The sequence below is a fragment of the Narcine bancroftii genome, chromosome 14, assembly GCF_036971445.1.
Source record: "Narcine bancroftii isolate sNarBan1 chromosome 14, sNarBan1.hap1, whole genome shotgun sequence".
NCBI classification, from domain to species: domain Eukaryota; kingdom Metazoa; phylum Chordata; class Chondrichthyes; order Torpediniformes; family Narcinidae; genus Narcine; species Narcine bancroftii.
This window is the reverse complement of record NC_091482.1, coordinates 2,063,878-2,068,841: the sequence shown is the minus strand read 5'-3', so window position 1 is coordinate 2,068,841 and position 4,964 is coordinate 2,063,878. Positions and strand designations below refer to the sequence as shown.

The window sequence follows — 4,964 nt, the reverse complement described above, 5'->3', positions numbered from 1 at the left end:
TGATTTTGCAGTGACCGTAACTCCTCCCCACCCAGCCCCCCCCAGAAAAGATTTCACTTTTCACATGTAACAAAGGTCACTCTTTTACTTCCCTCCTTATTCCCTCTATTCCATTTCCTTCCCTTATTAATTCTTGTCTATACTCTCTATATTTTCCTCTAAATACGGATACATTCATGTATGCACACTATACATATACACACATATACCTCTTTACCCACATACATAAAAATCGTGGACTTTTACCTCCTCCATAAATCTTCGTCCGCGAAGCCAAGCCAAAGAAAAGGAACATGTCTTCATCTCTCTGCTTGTTTTGTAGTTGTTCTGCAAATTTCCTTGCTTCCTCTGGATCCGAGAATAGTTTTTTTCCATAAGATCGTTTTCGCTGTATTGAACTCCTTCCTCTTCTTCAGGAGTTCAAAACTTATGTGTCTTTTTAGTTCGCAGTCTTTTGTACTCTCGTTACACGTCTTCATCTCTCAGTCTATTTTGTAATTGTTCTGCAAATTTTCGTGCTTCCTCTGGATCCGAGAATAGTCTGTTTTGCTGTCCTGGAATAAATATTTTCAATACCGCTGGATGCTTTAGTATAAATTTATACCCTTTCTTCCATAAAATCGCCTTTGCTGTATTGAACTCCTTTCTCTTCTTCAGGAGTTCAAAACTTATATCTGGATAAATGAAGATTTTTCGCCCTTTGTACTCCAGTGGCTTGTTGTCCTCTCTTTTTCTCCAGTACATTTTCTCTTGTAGTATATCTTTGGAATTTTACTAAAATAGATCTTGGCTTTTGTTGTGGTTGTGGTTTAAAGGCCAATGCTCTATGTGCCCTTTCTATTTCCATTTCTTGCTGTAGTTCTGGACATCCTAGGATCCTGGGGATCCAATCTTTTATAAACTCCCTCATATTCTTGCCTTCTTCATCTTCCTTAAGGCCCACTATCTTTATGTTATTTCTTCTGTTATAATTTTCCATTATATCTATCTTCTGAGCTAACAGCTCTTGTGTCTCTTTAACTTTTTTATTAGATTCCTCTAATTTCTTTTTTAAGTCCTCTACCTCCATTTCTACTGCTGCTTCTCGTTCTTCCACCTTGTCCATTCTTTTTCCTATTTCTGATATGGTCATATCTATTTTATTCACTTTCTCTTCTGTACTGTTTATTCTTCTTGTTAAATCACTCAATATTTGTGCTGCCATTCTTTAAATGAATCCATGTATTCTTTAATAAGAGAAAGTATATCCATTGTCTTGCCTTTCCCTTCTTCTTCCATTTCACTGTACTCTTCCTCTTCTTCTTCCTCTGGGTTGGCCATCTGTTGTTTCTTTGTTGTCCTTTTCTTCTCTTCTTTCTTGTTTTTGTTGTCTTCTATGCTCTCCTCTTGCTGCTGCTGTTCTGTAGCTGTCGTTGCCGGCTGTGGAGATCGACTCCCCAGCTGGTCGCCCCTCCCGTCGGTGTGTTTTTTGCATGCGCATTGCGCATGAGCAAGGAGTCGCATTGCACACTTTTACTCGGCTCAGAGAGCCATTTTTGTAGTCCACTTTCTACCGACCTGAGGGAGCGGGCTTCTCTCTCCACCGCGGGCCTCTTCGAACAGGTAAGGCCTTCTCCTTCTTCCGTTGTCTTCTCTTCCTCTCTTCTTACCGTTGGTTTCGATTTTTCTTTTTTCGTCGCCATCTTCTTTCCTTTATACTCACTTTACTTTAATTTTTATTTTTGTGCCTTTGTGTTTTCCTTGGTTTCTTCCGACTTTTCTGGAGAGGGCTGGAGTTCACCGTGCGGCCACTACTCCGTCACGTGACTCCTCCCCAGCTGCCTCCCTGATCTTCACTCAATTCTTGAGGAAGGGCGGAGACCCGGAAAGTCGGCCGCACATCTTCACCTCCCACGGACGCTGCGGGTCGGCTGGGTCGCGTGTGTCGGCTACAGTCTGCTCTGGGACCGGCAATGCCAGCGCTTTTACCCCGATACTAGGGGATGCTCAACGCGCTTAAACCACCCCCACTCACCCCATCTGGGTTAAACAGCTCACATTCCCGGCGTTAAACTTTCTCCCCTCACACCCCACCTGGGGATAAACTCCCCCTGGGGGTAACACCTCACCCCCCCACTCGTGGGTCTGTTAGCCCATGGGGCACGGGTTCCTTGGGCCGGGCAGCGTGAGGTGAGGGAGCTCCGCGCTGAGGGAGGGGTGGTGAAGGAGCTCCGCGCTGAGGGAGGGCCGGTGAGAGAGACCCGCTCTGAGGGAGCCCTACGCTGTGGGAGGGCGGTGAGGGAGCCCCGCACCATGGGAGGAGCGTTGCCTGCAGTGGGCTGCCCCTGCTGACATCCACAGCGGCAAAAGTCGTGAACTGGATCGGGAAACAAATAGGAAGTTATTAGTCCGAATTTCCCGCACGAGTTACTACGACAAACACCTGATGGGCTGCAGAGCAGCTGAAGGCGAGAGAGGCGCCTTCCAAATGCACGTTAGATCTGGCTGGTGCAGGTGATTGAGAGCCTGGAGATCTGTGCATCTGAATCAGCTTTTCTCCGAACAATAGGCGGGGGAATGAGGGCAGGTGAATGAGAATCCCTTTCAGAGGACAGGCCCTCTCTGTGTTGATGCAGGAAGCCGGCCAAGTGGCAGAGTGGAGACACGCAGGCAGTTTCCAGTCCGCAAGACACTTGAGATTTCAGTGGAGTGGAAGGAGAAGTTGTTTACACGGACCCTCCCCAACGAGGATCAGGGTGGCACAGAACATGCTGTGACCAGCAGGTCATAAACACAGCGGGACTGGCAACGCTGAACACCTCCCCCAGCACGGTCTCAAACAGGTCCGCCAACGACTCGGGAGCTCCCTCACCGTCCCTGCCACGGTACGATCCCTCAACGCCCCTCCCTCACCCCCGCTCCAAGCCTTTCCCACGGTTTCACATTTCTGTTTTGAACAGGCAGGTTTTGTGCAGGGACGTTGCGGTGGGGGGGGGTCAGGAGGGTGCAGGCCAGCCGGGGGTGGGGGGGGGGTGGGGTAGTTACTGCTGATGTAAACGGGTGATCTGCTGGGGTTGTTGGATGCAGATTGTGGCGTGATGAGAACAGAAAGATATCACTGCCCAGTTCCCTCACCACTTACACACCCTCCCTGGACAGCCGCAATGAAGGCCCTCTGCACTGTGGTCGTCATTACAACATGCATGGCAAGATCCCATGGAGGAAACCCCACAGGCAGTGAATCCAGCTCGAACATCAGTAAACTTTCCCCCCCTCCCCTCCGTGGACTCCACAAACACTTCCCGCGACCCGGGAAAGGCAGTCGACGTCCTGCAGGACCCATCACACCCCAGACCGAATCTCTTCTCTCTCCTCCCCTCCGGGAGGAGGCTGAGGGTGTGAAATCACCCATCAACATGATTAAAGACAGAGTCTTCCCCGTAGCCATCAGGCTGAACCCCACCACAGTGCCCTCACACCGCCCTTACACTCTGTAAATTGTGCTCTTTACACAGCTGTGTGAGTGTTAGAGATGACCTGTCAGACTGCTCGCAGAAGGACTCGAATCACTGTACTGGGCAGAAGGGGGCAAATAAAGGGCTGACTGCATGATACCGTGCCCAAAATATTGGTTCTGTGTCTTGATCTTTGCTGCATAAAGGACACGGTTCGATGTTCGATGGTTCACGACTGTAAGATGCACTCCTCGCAGCTTCAGACCGCGAAGGTGCTGGTCTCGATTTACAGGATAGTTGGGGGATCGACCTCCAACCCAGCTTCCTGCAGTCTGTGGGATTTCCTGCGATCGACCCAGCCCTGAGCAATGCGAGGAACCCCCCCCACTCCCCAAAGGCAGCCCCTCCCAGTGAGGATGGGAGGGGGGTGCTGCGGGGAGGGGGGGGGGGGAATTGGGTGAAGATTGGACTGTGGTGTTTGAAGGAGAGACTTCTCTGGTCAGTAGAGATGGTTGTGGGACAACACGCCTGGGCAGTCTGCAGTTGATGGTGTGAACGAGGAATTTTCCAATTCGAGGCAGCGACCTCATCTCTTCTGCCACGTTCGGGCCCCTGCTGACATTTGGCTCATACCTGATGATCGTCGGTTCTGAGATCTTGATCTTTGCTCTATAAAGGATGCTGTTTGACCTGCTGAGTTTCTCCAGCATTGGGGGGGGGGGGTGTTATATTTTAATTCCCATTCTCACACCCCACCTTTGGTTCCCCACTGGATTCTCCCCCTCCCTTCGGTTCTATTTGTTTTCCCTTTATTTCCCCCCCCCCCACCCCGACTCATCTTCCCCCTCCTCATCCCTTGCCTCTCCGTCTGGCGGTCTGGCATCCGCCACTCACCTGCCCCTGTCCGTCAGATTCCGCCTCTGTCCGGTTGACCGATCTGTTGAGGGGCCCCTGTCTCACCCCTCTCCCTACCCCCGTCCTCTCCACTACTCCTGAACTAACTTCCCCCCAGTCCTGGCGAAAGGTTCCAGCCTGAAACGTCCATTGTCCTTTTTCCCCCACAGACCCGTTGGGTTCCCTGATACCTGCACCCGCAGTCTCCTGTGCTGAAGGCTCGCTTGGCGTACAGCGCAGGGCGGTAGCTTTAGGTTAAAGCTACAGAGTGAGGATTTGGAGGGTATATTGGTTTGTAAGCTGAGAGAGGGTAGATAGACAGGGGAGAGACAAATAGACAGACCGAGAAAGGCAGGGGTGGGGGGGGGGGGGGGTAGTTGGTAGCAGAGAAAGGGGAAGAGAGACAGACAGACAGGAGTTAGAGCGGTGGGAATGGAACAGATACACAGAGGGAGGGAGGGAGCAGAAACTGACAGTGCAATGTGGACCCAGAGACCCCGATTTGATCCCCACCTGCTGTGGAGTTTGCACGTTCTCCCTGAGACCACCTGTGTCCCAAGGAGTGCTGGTCAGTGGGTCCATTGGCTGCTACAGTTTGTACCGGGTGTGGGTGAGGGGTAGATCTGAGATAAGGGG

At 51.1% G+C, this 4,964-nt stretch overlaps 1 long non-coding RNA gene across 2 annotated transcripts; it reads left to right on the top strand.

The window, feature by feature from the left end:
- The first annotated feature begins 1,515 nt into the window (after nucleotides 1-1,515).
- Nucleotides 1,516-4,700, top strand: LOC138749791 (uncharacterized). 2 transcript variants are annotated; one of them, XR_011348865.1, is made up of 3 exons: nucleotides 1,516-1,602; nucleotides 2,616-2,864; nucleotides 4,499-4,700. It is a non-coding gene; the product is annotated as an uncharacterized lncRNA (long non-coding RNA). The 2 variants fall into 2 exon arrangements; XR_011348867.1 differs by lacking the exon at nucleotides 4,499-4,700 and adding an exon at nucleotides 3,495-4,486.
- Nucleotides 4,701-4,964: the final 264 nt, after the last annotated feature.